The following is a 22263-nucleotide window of genomic DNA, read 5'->3' as shown; positions in this document are numbered from 1 at the left end:
AAGAAAGAAAGAGACCTCAATATTATGTAAATAGAGGAAATTTATCTATACAATAATATGTTACATTACTCGATAGTCAAGATAAAACTCTGAGTTTCAGATGCCGAAGTGGAAATCCACAACACCATCTCTTCGGTTATCTGGCTATTTGAAAACGCTATGAAAAAATACCGTTATACAAAGGGAAATTACTGTGTTATAACTCTGCTTGCCTGCGTACTTATACATCGCTCGCATTTTTCGTCATAAAAATTATATAAAAATACATAAAAAATATATAAAAAATATATAAAAATATAAAAATATATAAAATCTTCTTGGGACATAACATAGAAAGCATGTTCTATCTGTTTTCTTTAGGGGACCAAAAACGTAACAGAAATTTAGTCATATGTGGGCATGATCCGAAAAGTTCTGTCCTTGTGTTTAGACATGTAGTAGGGTCTAAGCTGCTTTTCCAGATAAGCCATCTCTCCATGTCGCATAGACCGCACCTTCCGCTGCCGTTGGTATAGGGCTTACATCTGGCCAAAATCTTCCAATGTATGTTATAATCGACACCTTTATCTCTTAAAGACCAAATATGATTAGATGATTGTGTCGCTTTTCTTTTGTTCCAGTGCCTAAAGCTCAAAGTGTGGTTATTGAACCTGGCCTTGAAGTTACCCTCTGTAAGGCCCACGTATTTCTTCGTCGAAACGGTGTCTTTAGTGGTTATAGAGTTTACGGTAGCTTCATATATAATGGTCTTGGACATGCAAGCTCCATTTAGCGGGCACAATTCTTTATTCCTGCATTAACAGCTGTTTTCTTGTGTTTTTTGTATGTTATGTTTGATTATGTTTTTAAAATTGGTAGTGGAACTAAAACTAATTTTTAAATTGTGTCTATTGAAGAGTTTCCTATAAGTATGGTTAACTGGAAAATGTCTATCTATCAGTGCTAGGAAATATTTACCTATATTGAAGGCCACCTCGGGTGAGTAAACCAGATGACCTTCCTATTTCTATTATTCCTTTTCATTACTGTTGGGCGTATATTAGTATATACTAATGGGTGTATATTTTATTTTTTCGCTAAAACCACTATCTTTTAAAGCCTTATTACAAACTGGGGCAACGCTATTGAAGATGTCCTTATCAGAGGAGAGGCTAGAAATCCTCTTACTAATATTTTTAACTAAATTTTTGAATACTATAGGGGGATGGCATGAACCTACATTAATATAACTTAGTCTATCATTGGGCTTCCTATAAGGCTTATAAATATTCTTATTAAGATCTAAGGAAACGTCTAAGAAATTGACAACCGTCAGGTAAGTATCTATAGTTATACTAAGTCCGAAGTATTTCATTAACTGGATAATATCCTTCCTAAAACGATCTTGTGCTGGTCCATTTGTATTAGCTGTTAAGGCGAGGGCATCATCTTTGTAGATGGCGAAATGTACGTTAGGGAATGTCTTACCTAAGGTATCTAGGAGAAAAAGTCCAATTAGATCGCAGATGCCTGCCCCATCATATGAACCCATGCTCACATCGAAAGCGCCCTCTGTGTCGGTGTTTTTTACCCACTTTGCGTTCTCACTGAAAGTAAGAGATGGTGTTGTGGATTTCCACTTCGGCATCTGAAACTCAGAGTTTTATCTTGACTATCGAGTAATGTAACATATTATTGTATATATATATATATATATATTATATATATATATATATATATATATTATATATATATATATATATATATATATATATATATTCATATATAAATACGCATAAATGCATACAAATATATATAATATACTCGCTGAAGTTGACCCGCTCTACGCGCGGGGAAGAGTGTGGTATATATATAAATGTATACAAATTATATATATATATATACAGATACCACCTAAACAATGGAACAGTGTATAAAATGTAATTAACAACTCATTCAATTTATGAATGTCTTATGTTAGCGAAGTAACAATAACTTGACGAAACCGTTTAATGGAGACGTAGAAGGAATCGGAAAATGAGGAATAAAGAGAATGAGTTGGATCAAATGTTTGCAAACATCTTAACCCAATGTTCTTTATGGACAATGTTCTTTTTAATGTCTTTATTTTCAAGAATGAAGAGATAATGAAGAGGTGCAAAATAAAAAATCAAGCAAAATTTCATGACTTACCATCAGTTTTCTTTTGTCTGAGCCTCTTGATAAACCACGTTCCTTGTGCGCTGAACGATTGCCTTGAATGAAGAGTTTATGTGGATTTCCAACTCAAGAACAGGCTACATACAATTGACTATGGATGAAAACCGGTTGTACAGATCAACGCCTACAGTTTTGTTTTGTCAGAGCCTCCAGATAAAGTAGATGTAGTAGACGGTATCAAATGACGTTATAGAGAAAGGAAGGAGGAGAGAGAGAGAGAGAGAGAGAGAGAGAGAGAGATGGAGGAAGACTTTCTAAAAATATATATACTCTTTACTCTTTTACTCTTTTACTTGTTTCAGTCATTTGACTGCGGCCATGCTGGAGCACCGCCTTTAATCGAACAACTCGACCCCGGGACTTATTCTTTTGTAAGCCCAGTACTTATTCTATCGGTCTCTTTTGCCGAACCGCTAAGTAACGGGGACGTAAACATACCAGCATCGGTTGTCAAGCAATGCTAGGGGGACAAACACAGACACACAAACACACACACGCATATATATATACATATATACGACGGGCTTCTTTCAGTTTTCCGTCTACCAAATCCACTCACAAGGCTTTGGTCGGCCCGAGGCTATAGTAGAAGATACTTGCCAAAGGTGCCACGCAGTGGGACTGAACTCGGAACCATGTGGTTGGTAAACAAGCTACTTACCACACAGCCACTCCTGCGCCATATAACTATTAAAAAGTATTAAAAAGTTTAATATATACATATTTATATATAGAACACACACACACACACACACACACACACACACACACACACACACACACACACACACACACTCACACACACACACACACAGAGTGTGAAAGCGCTGAGTAAGGGAAGAAGACAGATACATAAAAGAATGAGAGTGGACTTGTCAAAGTGGGTTTTTGGCCCTAGCAACGACACCTTTTAAGATAGGGATTTGTTACGTAGCCCACTGGCATCCTCACCTCATTTTACATGTCCCTGTAAATTTTGGAGTCAATCCGACGGGGTGTAGTGGACTTGAAAGCAGTCCAGACAAACAAACAAACTTTTCGCATTTCAGTTTTATAAATATACTAGCTGAAGGTGACCCGCTCTACGCGCGGGTAAGAGTGTGGTTGTTACTTTCTGTTCCTTCCTTTCAGCTCGTAAAAAGCACCATCCGAACGTGGCCGATTGCAGCGCCGCCTTGACTGGCTTCTGTGCCGGTGGCACGTAAAAAGCACCAACCGATCATTGCCGCTGCGAGCCCCCCTGGCACCTGTGCCGGCGGCACGAAAAAAGCACCCACTACACTCACAGAGTGGTTAGCGTTAGGAAGGTCATCCACCTGTAGAAACACAGCCAGATCAGACTGGAGCCTGGTGCAGCCTCCTGGCTTCCCAGACCCCGGTCAAACTGTCCAACCCGTGCTAGCACGGAAAACGGACGTTAAACGATGATGATGATGATGATTCTCTGTCTTTGTTTCTCTCTCCTTTCTCTCTCACTTTCCCACTCTCTTACTTTTCTTTTCTCTCGGACTCTCCCTCGCTTTCTCTTACTTTCTATCTTTATCTATCTCTCTCCCATTTATAAACAACAGAAGATCTTGAGTAAGTTGCGAAGTAAAATATTTAGAAAGATCAATCATAAATATCAGGCAGTGGCAACGGAAAGGTCTGCTTCAAGGCAGACAGCAAAACGCTAACATTTAAAAGGGACAGACGAACTTGCGAGCTGAATAAAAATAATAAAATATTGGAAACCAAAGTTTGAAGGGATAGAATCTGAGGATAGTAGAGTCATCATGGCTGGCATTTCTTAACGACGGACAGCAACGTATTGACAGTTTAACGGCTGGCGTAAAATTTTGAACTTGATGTAAAAGAAAATTCGTAAACACCAAGTTTTGAAGTGATTCTTTCTCACGACAGTAGACTCACCATGGCAAGCATTCAAAACTTCTTTATCATGGACGGCAACACATTGACGATTAAAAGGCTGGCGCAAATTTTTTAGCTTGATGTAACAGAGAATTCCTAAACACACGCTCCTTGAAATTTTAATCCCCTTCCAGCCCCATTTAGACCCCCTTTTCACATTTTGGTTAATATAACCCAATTTCATTCGGGTCTACTGGGGCCACATTCTATAAGATGAGGAATTTTGTCCTAGAGGTGACGCCTTTCATTTGAGGAAAAAAATAGTTGTCATGCAAACTTGCCAGCACTTTTAACATAGGTGTGTATATTTCAGCTGAATCGACCGACTACGTAATGCACACATTATATATATATATATATATATAATATATAATATATATATATATATATTATATATATGTATATATATATATGTGTGTGTGGTGTGCACGCATTATATATACAAATGTATACAAATGAGATATATATCTGTATAAATTAAATTAGAGATAAAACCACTAATAGGCAAATCAAACAGTGAAAAACCAAAAACAAAAACAAAAAATATATATAATATATAAAATATATAAAATATAAAATTGAAAAATTTAAATTATCTAAATTGAAAATAAAAATTATTAAATTATATTTATAATTTGTTTAAAAATATATATAACTATGAAAAAGTATGAAAAAGTTTAATATACATAAATACAGATATATACACTTTGTATATATAGATTATATATACATACTTATATATAGAACACACACACACACACACACATACATTATATATACATATTTATATATAGAACACACACACACACACACACATATAAATGAACGCAGGAATATCTGATTCATAATATTTGTTCTCATGCTCGTGTGTTGTTGGTGACAGACAGATACATAAAAGAACGCCGAAGTGATGGGAAGGTAGGAAACAGGAAGATACATTAAATAACGGGAGTGGCCTTGTCAAAGTTAAAATATGAAGGGGAGTGAGAGGGTAATGGAGGAAATAGCGTGAGTGAGGAAGATGGCCCCTAGCAACCACACCTTTTAAGATAGGGATTTTTAAGGTAGCCCACGGGCATCGTCACCTCATTTTACATGTGCCTGTAAATTTTGGAGCGAATCGGACGGGACGTAGTGACATTGAAAGCGATCCAAGCGATAAAAACGCATTTCAGTTTTACACACACACACACACACACACACACACACACACATATATATATATATATAATATATATATATATATATATATTATACATGCATATATAAATACGCATAAATGCATACATTATATATATATATATATATTATATATGCATGTGCATGTATTTACATACGATATACATATTGCAATGTGTTTATTTATTTAATAATATGTGGTTATCTATTTCTGGTAAATAGGACAGTTATGCAAGTTATAAACCAGTTTTCTATTAATTTATAAAAAGCATGTTATTCTCATTCAAATTATTTTTTATAAAATGTCTCTTTTTTTGTTACATCTGGCCTTGTACAATCACAAAGTAGAAATTCGCATATTTTTCTTCTGATATTGTTGTGGTCTTTCCTGCGTAGTTTGTTGACACATGAGAGAAATGAAAAGTTGAAAGCAAAATATCCCGATGCAGTGGGAAATTTTTGAGAGACAGTTATGAATTGAACATATAAAAATATGTGAATAAAAGAAAAAAATTTGTGGAAACACTCTCTGTTGGCCGAAGGGATTACCTGTCCTTCCACACGAATAAAGTAGTCCTTATCTCTCTTATCCAGCATGACCTTATTAACATAAGCAGTGTGAATGCATAAGCCCTGACTGCAAAACCTCATGATCAATGACCACTGGTCACTAGAAATAGACGTGGTTGCCATCTGCCAGTTCATAACTTTCGAAGTGGCTACGACGTTCGAAATCGGGAGCCGCACTGGCAGTGGCCAGCTCGAAAATGGTTTAAGCGATTTCGCAGTGGAGACCTGAGACTTGAAGATAATAAGCGTAGTGGATGCCCAGCCGTCATCGATGACAAGTCAACTAAAGACCGTCTTTAAACCATCAATTAAAGACCACCATTGAGAAAGATTCACGTAAGACCACTTGAGAACGGGCAAAAGAATTTCAAGTTAGCCAGAAAACTGCCTGCAACCATTTTCATGCGATCGGAAAATAAAAAAAACGCGATAAATGGGTACCACACGATTTGAATGAAAATCAGAAAAAGCGCAGATATGAAATTTGCTCGTCGCTTCTCCGTAACCAGACCGATCCATTTCTCGACCATATTGTAACTTGCGATGAAAAGTGGATTCTGTACAATAATAACAAGCATTAAAACAGAATGTAGAACAATAACAAAAGTTCAAAATTTAACCATAAATATCAACAATAACAATAAATAATAATAACAATTACTAACCAAATTCCTGCAAAGACAAATTAACCGCAGCGTGCTAACATTTCTTATTTCTTTACTGCCCACAAGGGGCTACATACAGAGGGGACAAACAAGGACGGACAAACGGATTAAGTAGATTATATCAACCCAGTGCGTAACTGGTACTTAATTTATCGACCCCGAAAGGATGAAAGGCAAAGTCGACCGCGGAGGAATTTGAACTCAGAACGTTGCGGCAGACGAAATACCTATTTCTTTACTACCCACAAGGGGCTAAGCACAGAGAGAACAAACAAGAACAGACAAACGGGTTAAGTCGATTACATCGATCCCAGTGCGAAACTGGTGCTTAATTTATCGACCCCGAAAGGATGACAGGCAAAGTCGCCCTCGGCGGAATTTGAACTCAGAACATAAAGATAGACGAAATACCGCTAAGTGTTTCGCCGGCGTGCTAACGTTTCTTATTTCTTTATTGTCCACAAGGGGCTAAACATAGAGGGGACAAACAAGGACAGACAATGGGATTAAGTCGATTACATCGACCCAGTGCGTAACTGGTACTTAATTTATCGACCCCGAAAGGATGAAAGGCAAAGTGGACCTCGGCGGAATTTGAACTCAGAACGTAACAGCAGACGAAATACCGCTAAGAATTTCGCCCGGTGTGCCAACGTTTCTTCCAGCTCACCGCCTTTCTTCCAGTCATAAATTGATAGAAAAACTGACAGGAAATAAATTAAAGTGCTGCTTCAATCCGACGAATGAAACCGTTAAAAAAAATATAAAAGAACAAACACAAACTGAATTAAAAAGTGACTTTAAATATAAGCATTTCATTTTGTGTATAATATAACGTTTCCACATTTGTTTGGAAACATAAAACACACCGAGAATTATTTACACAACGTCTCTATAGTTTAATTCTTATGCACCGCCGCCAACAAGTGGGCTACTATCCAATCTGTACAGATAAATAAAATCTGCCTCAACATTTACATAAGTTATTATAGACTGTTCGTCTCTCCCAACGCTTTCTCTAGTTCACTCTCTATACTGTCTACCTTTCTCTCTTCTTCTGCCCTCTCTCTATCTGTCTTTTTGTTCTTTATCTGTTCTTTATCTGTACTCTACTCTATGCTCTCTGTCTCTCTCTCTTTTCTGTATCTCTGATGAATGACTAAAATAGACTCCGCCGATGAATTGCCAAAACACAGACAAAACAAACCGTATATTACTTTGTTTCATTCTGCAGGCAGAACCCCACGGTTCAAACGCAGAGGCAATTGGAACAGCCAGATTTAATGAATGTTTACTAAATGCGTGCGTTTAAAATTGCTTAGAATTCATCCACAAATAGGTTACCTCAGTATTTCCATAACACACACACGCACGCACACACACACACACACACACACACACACACACACACACACACACACATCCAGTGGAGGATTGGGTCTCAAAATATTTATTTCTTTACTACCCACAAGGGGCTAAACATAGAGGGGACAAACAAGGACAGACAAAGGGATTAAGTCGATTACATCGACCCCAGTGCGAAACTGGTACTTTATTTATCGACCCCGAAAGGATGAAAGACAAAGTCAACTTCGGCGGAATTCGAACTCAGAACGTAACGACAGACGAAATACCGCTAAGCATTTCGCCCTGCGCGCTAACGTTTCTGCCAGCTCGCCACCTTATATTGGTTGCCAAGAAATTAAGGGGGCCCACCTGCAACTACAAAGCTATCATTAAATTTTTTTTTTTGTTAAAAGTATTCTCTTCAACCGTCTACAAACAGCCAGGCTGAAATAATTAATGCATTCTTCCAGGAGTGAATAAAAAATTCTCAAACTTCAGGGGATGGGCCCCTTAGATACTAACACGGGACCACATATATGGATTCTAATGGCACAGGGGCCCACTTTCCATGGGCAAGCTGGCAACCTGGCCAGTCCGCCATTGCATACACCACATATAGAGACAGACTCACTTACAAACGGACACAAACACACAGACTCACACATGCAGATAAAGACATATTCTCTTTTTTTTACTCTCTTTTTACTTGTTTCAGTCATTTGACTGCGGCCCCGGGACTTATTCTTTGTAAACCCAGTACTTATTCTATCGGTCTCTTTTTCCGAACCGCTAAGTGACGGGGACGTAAACACACCAGCATCAGTTGTCAAGCAATGCTAGGGGAACAAACACAGACACACAAACATATTCACACACACTTATATATATATACATATATACGACAGGCTTCTTTCAGTTTCCGTCTACCAAATTCACTCACAAGGCATTGGTCGGCCCGGGGCTATAGCAGAAGACACTTGCCCAAGATGCCACGCAGTGGGACTGAACTCGGAACCATGTGGTTGGTTAGCAAGCTACTTACCAAACAGCCACTCATATATATATATATATATATATATATATATATATATATATATATATATGCATACACACACACACACACATCGACATTACCCAGTCAAACTCCATCCCAGCTAATTATTTGCAATTTATAATTTTAATAATATTTTGGGTTTCGTTTTCCATAACTTCCTTCATGTTTTTGTAACAATCATCTGTTGAATACTTAGATAATAATGATGATACTTAAGATAAATATTTAACTATTTACATACCAACAAGAACTAAGCAGCATTGTTGTATAGTTGTATAGGATGAAAACACTAACAGTAACATATTCTTTCTTTTACTTTCATTCGTTAGACTGCGGTCAAGCTGGGGTACCGCCTCGAAGGAACTTACTTGAACAAGTTGAACCCAGTACTATATATATGTATATATATAATGTACCAGGTTGAGTAAAAAGTAAGCAATATTTTGAACTATGAAAAATTTGTACCGGATTTTGGCAGAGTTTTGAATTTTTTTAAACATATATTTGCAGTTGTTTGATAATGCAGACATAGACTTTCCCAGATGCATCAATAAATGAACATTGATATTTTTTTTCACTGCTGTTTCAATAATCTGAAATGGAACTGTGAAAGCGCGATATATATATATATATATATATATATATATATATATATATATATATATATATATATTAAGAATAAACTTACTGAGAAATGGATGTGTGCGTTCTGTCGTGTAATAACAAATTAATAAATAAAACATATGCATATATACATACATATATTTACGTACCTACATCTACATGTATATATACATGCATATATGGGTACAGGACACCAAAAAACGTCGAACACAATGAGAAACGAAAACATAAACACAAAACCAAGGAACTGGACATTTTTCTTAAACAACGAAAAAATAGAGTACAGGAAAAATAACGCAAGGAAAATTCCCCTTCTTCAGCTATGGTTTCATCTACTCTGCGTTTCGAAGGTGAAGGCGAGACGCAACTTCGATTGAAACTTCCCTTCCCGCGAAAAGCAAATTAAATAAAATTTGAGATCTTTTTGCGGAGGGGTAAAAATGGTAATAAAAACAGGACAGTAACGACTGTACAAAATATAAACAGTAAAAGACAGGACAAGGAGAATAACAGTAACACAGACAAGAAGGGCTGTTAAGCCGAACGAGATAAAATATTACGAACGCTATTTTTGAGAACGGCGAAGGAGCCACAGAAAATGCCATAGAAGGAGCCATAGAAAATTCTATCGGTTTCTTTTGTAAAACCACTATGTTACGGATGTAAACAAACCAACACCAGATGTCTAGTAGGTAGTTCGTGGAGGATAAACAGACACAAAAAACTCTCGCATACCCAGACAGATATATGTAACGGATTTCTTTCAGTTTTCTCAAACGAAGGTTTTTATTCGGTCCAAGGTTCCGCTAAGGGGACTGAATGGGACTGAATAGAGAAATATGTTGTTGGGAAGCCAGCCTATTACTACACAATCTCGCCTGACGTTTTGAGTGTCAGTTATTTTAAAATCAAATTAAGAAAGGGCTTGAGCTTTTGAACAGAGAGTAATTTGAATTTGAATTTAATCCGATTTGAAACAGCGTTAACTCAAAAACGTCAACAACATTAACTTAAAACAACTTAAAAACGTAGGTGTTCAAAAAGTCTCTCCGTAGTAGATATTCGATACGTTTGGGGCGATTCTTGTACACTGATCCTTTACTTGCTTCCCAGAAAAAAAGTCTGGCGGTGTTAATCCAGATGATCTTTGTGGCCAAATTCTCTTCGAAATAATCCGTTCACCGAAAAACTTTTGAAGTAGCGCCATGGTGATGCGCAGGATGAAAAAAAAACCTTTTGAACATCATGTTACAAGCTTTAACGCTATAACCACGTCATTTACTTGTAATCGCTGTTGGTGCGCGGATAATTGCTTAACTGTTCACTTAGATATAGCTGCTATGTAATAACCACGTAAATATATTCACCTAGATATGGTTGTGTAAATATTGACTTAAATGATTATACAGGCATTCACGTGATGAGTGTTTTAAAAAACATGAGACTCCGTCGTATGCATGTATACGTACACACACACACACACACATATATATGTGTGTGTGTGTATGTATATATATATATACATACATATAAGAGGAAGGTTTGTACGTACGCCGCAAAAATACATGTATAAAAAATATATAAAATGGGACAAGAACGCAAAACATTCAAATAGACGATACGAAAACGGACAGGTCATTCGAAGCTTCTAATCTTCAGTCAAGAACCGGATCATCCTCGCAATTTCGGCTCGAGGATGATCCGGTTCTTGACTGAAGATTAGAAGCTTCGAATGACCTGTCCGTTTTCGTATCGTCTATTTGAATGTTTTGCGTTCTTGTTCCATTTTATATATTTTTTAATCACATATCTATATATAATAATTAATTCAAATTAACATATATATTTAATTATGAATTCAAAACTTTTAAACTATCAAATTTATTTTATACATTATATTTATATTTTTATATTTATATATATTTTTAATACAATAAGTTATTTCACACGGGTATATCTTTATGATGAGTTTGGCTATTAATTTCCTTATATAAATAATAATAATATATATCAAAAAATATATGTATATATATATATATATGTGTGTGTGTGTGTGTGTGTGTGTATCTTTGTATTTTTCCTCCCTACCACCGCTTGGCACACCCGGTGTTGTAAAACAAGAACAAAAGTTGGTGAAAATCCGGCTCTACCGCAGTTTGATAATTGTCCAAATATTTTGTGTACACAATTTTACTATATATGTATGTATGTTTGTATGTATGTTTGTACGTATGTACATTTGTACGTACGTATGTATGTATGTATGTATGTATGTATGTATGTATGTATGTATGTATGTACATGTATGTATGAGGTAGGTACATATATACATACACACACACACATACATGCCGCTTTGTGTCTTCGTTACAAACCAACTCCTTCCAAAAAAGAATTTAAATAATTAAAAACAGAATAGAATATACACAAATACATACATACACACACACACACACACATGTGAGTGCGCGCGCGCGTATACATACATAGATGTGTGTGTATGTATGTATACATATATATATATATACACACACATATATACACATATATATACATACATTAGTACATATATAACAAAATATTAAATAAAACATATGCTTATATACATACATATAAGTACGTACCTAGATCTATATGTATATATACATGCATATATAGGTACTGGACACCAAAAAAAAACACAATGAGAAACGAAAACATAAAAACAGAACCATGGAAACGGACATCTTTTTAAACAACGAAAAAACAGGGTACAAGACATAAGACACAAGGAAAATTCCCCCTCTTCAGCCGCCTCCGTTTCGTCTACTCCGCGTTTCGAAGGTAAAGGCGAGACACGACTTAGATGAAACGGTCCTTCCCGCAAATAACTTGAGATTTTTTGCGGAGGGGTAAAAGTGGTAACAATAACTGGACAGTAAAAACAATACAAGACAGTAAAAATACAAATAAAAATGAAAACAGTAAACGACAGGACAAGTAGAACAACAGTATGTATATGATATATATTATACACGCACACACACTCACACACATACATATATATAAAATGTGGTCGTGTGGTAAGTAGCTTGCTTCCCAACCACATAGTTCCGGGTTCAGTCTCACTGTGTGGCACATTTGGCAAGTGTCTTCTACTATAACCTCGGGCCGACCAAAGCATTGTGACTGGATTTGGTAGACGGAAACTGAAAGAAGTTCGTCGTATGTATATATAAAGGTTACAATGACCAGGGTCACAGCTGATAAATCAACAGAACAGCCTGCTCGTGAAATTAATGTCTAAGTGGCTGAGCACTCCACAGACACGTGTACTCTTAACATAGTTCTCGGGGAGATTCCACGTGATACAGAGTATAACAAGGCTGGACCTTTGAAATACAGGTAGTACTCATTTTTGCTAGCTGAGTGGACTGGAGCAACGTGAAATAAAGAGTCTTGCTCGAGGACACAACACATCGCCGGGAATTGAACTCACGACCTTACAATCACGAGTCAAATGCCCCTAACCACTAAGCCACGCACTCAACTCCACTACCAATAAATAATCTTTTCTACTCTAGGCACAATGCTCGAAATTTTGGGGGAGGGGGAAAGTCGATTAGATCGACTCCAGTACGCAACTGGTACTTATTTAATCATTCCCGAAAGGATGAAAGGCAAAGTCGACCTCGGCACAATTTTAACTCAGAACGTAACGGCAGACGAAATACCTCAGCGGAATTCGAACGCAGAACGTAAAGACAGACGAAATACCTAATTCTATTTCTTTACTATCTACAAGGGGCTAAACACAGAGGAGACAAACAAGAACAGACTGACGGATTAAGTCGATTTTATCGACCCCAGTGCGTAACTTGTACTTAATTTATTGACTCCGAAAGGATGAAAGGCAAAGTCGACCTCTGCGGAATTTGAACTCAGAACGTAAAGACAGACGAAATACTGCTAAGCATTTTGCCCGGCGTGCTAACCTTTCTGCCAGTTGGGCACCTTAAAAGTAAATTACCGGTAAGTAATTTTTCTACTCTAAGCACAAAGCCTGAATTTTTGGGGGAAGGAGTAAATCGATTAGATCAACCCCGAAAGGATAAAAGGCAAAGTCACCTCGGCGGATTTTAAAGTCAGAACGTAAAGACAGGCGAAACACCTATTTCTTTACTACCCACAAGGGGCTAAACACAGAGGAGACAAACAAGGAAAGCAGACGGATTAAGTAGATTATATCGACTCCAGTGCGTAACTGGTACTTAATTTATCGATCCCGAAAGGATAAAAGGCAAATCGACCTCGACGGAATTTGAACTCAGAACGTAGCGGCAAACGAAATACGGCTACGCATTTCTCTCGGCGTGTTAACGTTTCTGCCAGTTCGCCGCCTTCGTTCAAGTGATCTTTGTTAGATCGAAGGGAAAAATATGCGACAAAAAGTCTGCCCCAAATTGAGAGCCTACTTGAAGGAAGGCAGAAAAAAGTCAGTTATAAAATACCAACATGCTCACGATTACAATAACGATATAAGCAACAATCACAAATACAACGACAACCACAATTGTTGAAAAAAAAGCAGCAATAATTATGCACCAACCCAATAAAAGAAATCATGTACAAAAGTATCAGTCGACTATTAGGTTGATATATATTTCTTTATTGCCCACAAGGGGGCTAGACATAGACGGGACAAACAAGGACAGACAAAGTGATTAAGTCGATTACATCGGCCCCAGTGCGTAACTGGTACTTTATTTATCGACCCCGAAAGGATGAAAGGCAAAGTCGACCTCGACGGAATTTGAACTCAGAACGTAACGGCAGACAAAATACGGCTACGCATATCGCCCGGCGTGCTAACGTTTCTGCCAGCTCGCCGCCTTGTCAACTATTAGGTTGATATAGTCGACTGTAACTCTCTAACCTCTCTGCCTGCCTAAGAAATTGTTGTTTTTGCTGCAGTGCTGTTAATGTTACTGCCTGCCACTCTTGTTTGGATACTGTATTTTATCTGTTACGAAACCAACCCTCAAATTTGACAGCTGAAAATGGCTGTTTAACATGAGTGTACATTTTTTTATTCGGTCTTCGCTGACACTTGAACAACTTTAGATCTAAGAGTACATGCTGACACTGACGTCATTTTCATGGCAAGACTTGGTGGTTGTGCTTGATGACAATAACGACGCTGTCTTGCGATACACTAACACAATTACGTACCTTATAACACAGAGATAATATTTGAAAGAGAATGGAGTATCAGGTTTCGCAGATGGGGCAAAGGCGGTGGGTGAATTATCTGGGCTTTTAATATTTTAAAGCGATATAGGGATCTCTTTGCTACAAAACCCCACCTCCACCCAAAATGCTACTTGTACCTCCAGAGATAATATTTGAATAAAGTCTCATGTTTCGTTGATAGAAAAAGGTTCCCCTTTTCATTTATTGTTTATAAGATGGATTAACCCTTTGTGTTTTAATTCTTATTCAATACTTTTGATACTGCACTAACATGTTTTGCAAGCCTTATTTGAGGTTAATAACCGTTTGTTCGCTGTTCAGCACGACTCGTTCGTTGAAAGGTGCTGAGACGAAAAGGCTCGCTTATATATGTTCAAAGTGACATACTTCGAATAACAACAGCTGTGCAATCTGTTTAGCCGTTTGTATTGACAACAGGATTTGTTCTCCGAGATGGAGAATCTAAATGGTAACGACACTGGCAGCAGAAATGACAACAACATCGATAGTTGCAGCGCGGTGAACTCCTCGTTTCCTACTCTGACGTGCATAGTAAGAGAGGAGTCTACCACACTGCCGCCACCTTCTTGACTTTCGTTTTCCTTACGAGTAACAGAACAAATGGGGAAAAAAAAAATAAATAAATAAACGACATGGTTAGGAGTTGCTGGAGAGGACCATAAAAACTACACGAAAGTCATACTCGGTAGCGTGAAGAAAGGAACGTTCGTTGAGGCGACGGAGTAACCTTTGTTGCCAGTGCTTCTGTTCGCCTTGAATGCTGACTTTAAAATCTCTTTATCTACGAGATGAACCAACGCTGAAGCCTCTACAAGATACGCTCTATAAACGGGAAATAACAGCCAAATCGCCCTCAGCACAAATCGTGCTGTCTCTAAAAAATAAAGATACTTAAGATAACGTAGAACAGAGTGCATATGATTTAAAGAAAGCTGTGAATGAACTTTTTTACTCGTTGAGAGCCAACTGAGGGATAAGAAAGAACATTCTCCTCCTCCTTCTCCTCCTCCTCATCATCATCATCGTCGTCATCGTCGTTCTCCTCATCATCATCCTCATCATCATCGTCGTCGTCATCATCGTCATCATCATCATCATCGTCATCATCATCATCATAAACAACAACAATGAAAAGGCCTGCCAAGTAACATGTACAGCGGTAGAGAACGACTAGAATTTGTTTCTAATCAACATTTTGTGGTCATTTGCAAAGGAACATCATCGGATAAGCGATTTCTACCGACGAAAAAAAAAGTAATAAACTACAGCTTCGATATTTACTGTGCATGCTGTGAGACCCCCCCCCCCACCTCTTACAGCAGCGCGGCTTTTGAAAAACACGGTCTGCTCCATCTAGTTTTCCACAAACGAATCTCGCACCCAGTATACCTATTTCTTTACTACCCACATGGGGTTAAACACAGAGGGGACAAACAAGGACAGACAAACGGATTAAGTCGATTACATCGACCCCAGTGCGTAACTGGTACTTAATTTATCGACCCCGGAAGGATGAAAGGCAAAATCGACCACGGCGGAATTTGAACTCAGAACGTAACGGCAGACGAAATACGGCCACGCATTTCGCCCGGCGTGCTAACGTTTCTGCCAGCTCACCGCCCTTTATACCGCGACTGTGGTGTATACCACAAGCAATGGCGATAAGTAACTTCGTTTTTGAGACACGACAGGCCCCGGCTTTGTGTGCATCTATTATTGTTGCTTATCTCACTTCTTTTGCGGGAAGGAATCGCAAAATATTTGTACCACCGCAGCAAGCTGTAAGACTGGGTTTTCCCTTACATGTTAGTGAAGTCATAAAAGAAGGCCTATTTCTCCGACTGTAGTGTGTGACAGTATTTGTTCCAATCCGCCTCCTTGCAGCCCACCAAGAACAGATTGGTAACTAAGGGCATCTCTACAGCAAATAATGAACGACATTTTGTCGTCTGTAAGTTGCTCTGTCTCCAGAAAACGGCCGACCCTCAAATTTTCTTTGCAGGCCTTTTGCTCAGCGTTCACTGTTAAGAAGACAAGTACCAAAGGAAGAAATTCTTTTCTACTCTAGGTACAAGGCCCGAAATTTTGGGGGAGGGGGCCAGTCAATTAGATCCACCTCACTACGCACCTGGTACTTAATTTATCGATCCCGAAAGGATGAAAGGCAAAGTCGACCTCGGCGGAATTTGAACTCAGAACGTAACGGTAGATGAAATACCTATTTCTATTTTTTTACTACCCACAAGAAGCTAAACACAGAGAGGACAAAAAAGGACAGACAAACGGATTAAGTCGATTATATCGACCCCAGTGCGTATCTGGTACTTAATTTATCGATCCCGAAAGGATGAAAGGCAAAGTCGACCTCGGCGGAATTTGAACTCAGAACGTAACGGCAGACGAAATACCGCTAAGCATTTCGCCCAGCATGCTAACGTTTCTGCAGGCTCGCTGCCTTGTGTCAAAGGAAGAAATTGGAGCCCTTCTTATTGCGACACTGAAGGACCACCACAAAACACACTTTAGATGCAACATGAAGAGAGCACGGTCTCTTCAATGAAGCTCGTAAGTCGAAGGTTCGAAGAAAATCAGATTCATCTTAGTTCCCTTTATAATGCAGAATGGCACGGCTTGGATCCCACGGAAGGAACTGTAATCGGCCTCGGTAGCAGTATGGTTAGAAAGTAGAAATTAGAGGAATTGAAGGAAAGAGTATTGCTTGCAAGAGACGTTCCAGTTAAATTTGACTCGACATGTGGAAATTTTGGCAGTTTGGCCCACGATCAGATTGTCACTATCAGGTGGTGTTTGATATTTCTTAGACGTTGGAGCAAGCTATTTTGTTCGCCCCGGTAACAGACGAGTCTTCGGTTCGCCTCGTGTGAGACCGGTGTCTGTACGCTGTTGCGGACGAGTTAGTCGATGGAAAAAACGTAGAACTTTCCAGTTGGGCGGGAAGCTGAAAACCGAACTGCACATTTCAGATAAGTTTATACGTCAGCGAGTGCACGCGTGCTACTTTGGAGATGTCATCGGGAACGTTTTCCGTTTGCTATTAGTATGGCGATTAAATTTTCCTAGAAGTGTGACGGCAATGAAACCTTTGAGCGGGCAGGCTTACTGCTGATGCTAATACCTTGAAAGGCAGACAAATCTGCAGTTGAGGAGGTTAAACCAACTTGTTTTGTTAGTTTTTCTTTATAGCCAATTATTTGCTCCTTTACGACAAAACAAAAACAAAGGCAACTTGTAACTCCCGAGATAATATCTGAAGAACAATTGAGTTTCATATTTCGTTCATAGAAAAATAAGATCGTTGACCTTAGTCTCATCTTTCTTTTGCAACATATAAGATCGTTTAACTCTTTAAAGTTCAACATTTACATATTCTAGTGCAGCTGCAGAATACATAACCAGTGTTTGATAAGAATATCTGATGTTTAATTATCTGGCATTTTGGAGATGCACTTTAAGCTGGTCTAAAGAGTGGCAAGCTAATTAAAACCAATCGTTAATTCTTTTATCATTTATCTTTCTCCAAGTTTCATTCATTCGAATACGGTCATGCTGGAGCACTGCCTTGAAATATTTTTAGTCGAATGAATCGACTCCAGTCCTTTTTTTTTTGTTTTTGTAAAGTTTGGTACTTAGTCTACCGGTGACTTTTTCCGAACTGCTAAGTTATGGGGAAGTAAACTCACCAACAACGATTGTTAAACGGTGATGAGGGATATATACAGACACAATGTCACACATACACACACACGCACACATATACACACAAGTGCGCGTGCGCGTGACGAGGTTTCTTTCAGTTTCCGTCTACCATATCCACTCACAAGACTTTGGTCGGTCTGAGGCTATTGTAGAAGACACTTGCCCAAGGTGCCACGTAGTGGGACTGAACCCAGAACCATGTGGTTGGGAAACAAACTTCTTATCACTCAGCCACGCCTGCTCCTAATTATTGAAATCGACTATTCGACTATCTGTTGTCCAAAGGATGTTACTTAAAGTAACATCCTTTGGACAACAGATAGTCGAATAGTTTATTGTCGGTTATTCTCTCAACGTTTTACCAAAAGGGATAATCAACCGGCGGGTTAATTCACTAACCCGTAACCCAATTTCCATCCAATCATCATGTATATTTTTAACTCCCATCCGTAAAATATATGTAAATCCATCTGTCTTTTCATTTTGTATATAAGAAGCGTGTTTGCATCCTACATGTCCCTTGTTTGTCTTTGTAACGTCCCTCTATGTAAACCTTTTTATAGGTAAATAAAGAAATATATTCTCCCAACTTTTGAAATGCGCTGCGATAAAAATGATATGGTCCTTAGTGTTATTAACCAATTAAGTCCCAGAGTACTTAAATTTCTGAATATTACTTTTAAATTTTTACAGATGATTAAAAATAGGTTAAAAGGAACAAAATAATTAGTAAAACTCCTTTACTTCAAGTAGAAATGGAAGTACTCGGTGTCCTATAAATAGAACACCAAGACAATGTGATATAGCTTATTTAATGTTCTCATTTCGTGTCCTATTTATAGGACAGTGGGTCTTAATAGGTTACGGGATTTGATTGTCTATTTGCAAGCTTCCGATATTTGCCATCAGAAAATTTTTGGTATAAAACTTAGTCTTGTAGTTTACAAGAGCTGTTTTGTTTTTGTTGGTAACTTTATATTGTCGGAATCTGAAAATTTGCATTTGCGAAAGTGATTTCTTCATGAAATTTGAACTTTTTTACAAGTTGCATTTTAACGAATTTTTTAATATACGATTAAAGGAATTCGTATTTTGTGTAACAAGTCGAATCACTTGAAAGATGAAGATATATTTCTCTTAGCAAAAGGCATTATTCTTTTAGTCTTGGTTTTCTTTTCTATTCTAGGCACAAGGCCCGAAATTTTTTGACGGGGAGGAGGCCAGTCGATTAGATCGACCCCAGTACGCAACTGATACTTAATTTATCGACCCCGAAAGAATGAAAGACAAAGTCGACCTCGGCGGAATTTGAACTCAGAACGTAGCGGCAGACAAAAAACCGGCAAGCATTTCATCCGGCGTACTAATGTTTCTTATTTCTTTACTACCCACAAGGAGCTAAATATAGAGGGGACAAACAAGGATAGACAAAGGGATTAAGTCGATTACATCGACTCTCAGTGCGCAACAGGTACTTAATTTATCGACCCCGAATGGCAAAGTCGACCTCAGCGGAATTTGAACTCAGAACGTAACAACAGACGAAATACCGCTAAGCATTTCGCCCGGCGTACTAACGTTTCTTCCAGCTCGCCGCCTTCTAGTTCACATTTACTCTTTTCTACTCTAGGCACAAGGCCCGAAATTTTGGGGAAGGGAGCCAGTTGATTAGATCTCGCCACTCCTTTGTACACTATAAGGAGTTGATAGCCTATGTCGAACAACTGATGTCGGATGCAGAAAGAGTACGGCTCTCGACTGAGTCCATGATCAAGATCGTACCGCCTTCTTCCTTCAAAAAGGAAAAGAGGCCACACTGAAAGAAACAGTGTGGACGACACGTGCGAAAGGAATTGCGACAGGTCATTTTATCTCCGGACTCGGGGTGGTAAGATATTTCAACATCCACCTGTCCAGGAAGATCCGTCTGGACAAGTAGTGCCTGTCGCACAGTACGTTTGAAAAGATGGATGTCTGTGGTAACAAAGTTGAAAATGAATGTGGCCGTGCTAGCAAAGCCGGTCAGGACGAAAAGAAAGAAAAAAAAAGAAGGAAAAAAAACCCGGCGGGTTAAATAAGGAAAACCCGGAACATTATTTTTAGTTTTTATTCATATTTATATTTATTATTTCATCCAATTTCTTCAATTTCTTCGATTTTCTTTTTTGTTTCATTTCATTTCAAACGATTGGTTAGAATGTAAATGTTCGTGTGCGTCCTTTGTAATGTCCCTCTATGTACATTTGTTATCGGTTAATAGAGAATTACTCCCACTGACACTGCATCGAAGAGGCCAGAGAACAGGAGAAAGAAGGAGGCAGAAGAAATGTCGAAAACGGTAGAGAGGAGTAGGGGCCAAAACCGGATGTGGTTCCTCCTGATGATGTCTTTAGCCACTGGATTCTATAAAGGAACTGTTGAGGTAGCAACGCGGTTGGAATTCCTATCCTTTACATGTTTTAGTCATTAGATTGCGGCCATGCTTGAAGAATTCTTTTTTTTTTTGTCGAATGAATCGATTCCAGCACTTTATTTTTACAACCTGGTATGTATTCTATCGGATTCCTTTGTCGAGCCGCTAAGTTACGAGGACGTAAACACACCAACACTGGTTGTTAATCGGTGTTTAGAAACAGACACAAAGACAAACACACACACATACATACTTATATACGACGGGCTTCTTTCAGTTTTCGTCTATCAAATCCACTCACAAGCTTATCGTCAGCCCGAAGCTATAGAAGACACTTGCCCAAGGTACCATGTGGTGGGACTGAACCCGGAACCATGTGGTTGGGAAGTAAGCTTCTAACCACACAACCACCTTTCGGGTGTCTATGAGAAAGTTATAATTCTCTCTCTCTTTCTCTCCCCTCTCTCTCTTTCTTTCTCTCTGTTAATTATCGTAATTTACGGAAGAAGAAGAGTTTGCATCAAATAGTGCTTTCTTCTTAAATAATTGTATCTTAATCTTTAAATAATTGTAACGTTTTAGAAATTTCTGCCATACCATAATTCCAGTTGTGTCGCAATGATAGATTCTTTTATTCTTTTATTTGTTTCAGTCATTTGACTGCGGCCATGCTGGAGCACCGCCTTGATGAATTTTTTTTTTTTTTTTTTGTGGTTCGGGTATTTTAACATATTTATTGCATTTATCAGACCCGGCAAATTTTTACGATGGAAACTGATTGAATTACAGGCTTGTATTCTTTTTTTTTTTTTTTTCATGTTTTTACATCCAAATGTCAAGATTCTCATTCACATTTGTTGTTGTTTTAACATTAAGTGGAGACTTCGTGCTGATATAGCTATTTCACATTTATAGGGGATAAATCCTTACAAATATGAAATAGTGATATGATTGAACTATTTCTGTGACTTAGTCATAGAGATGCTTGAGAAACTAGTTGCTCACTGAAATATAATATATTTATCATAGTCTCACATGTAATTTTTCAGTGTCTCCAAACAACATAAATCTCTGAAGTAGAATCTGATAAACATTTCACCGCACTACTCCAGAATTCTGTAACGATTCTTCCAAATCTCTATGTAGTTACCTAAAGCTAGTCTTCAAAATTTCATTATTAGTTCTGTAGATAAGGCGGCGAGCTGGCAGAAACGTTAGCACGACAGGTGAAATGACTTTGTAGTATTTCGTCCGCCGCTGCTTTCTGTGTTCAAATTCCGCCGAGGTCGACTTGCCTTTCATCCTTTCGGGGTCGATAAATTAAGTACCAG

This window comes from Octopus sinensis, linkage group LG2 (assembly GCF_006345805.1).
Source record: "Octopus sinensis linkage group LG2, ASM634580v1, whole genome shotgun sequence".
Lineage (NCBI taxonomy): Eukaryota > Metazoa > Mollusca > Cephalopoda > Octopoda > Octopodidae > Octopus > Octopus sinensis.
The sequence above is the reverse complement of the archived record's forward strand: the minus strand, read 5'-3'. Positions refer to the sequence as shown.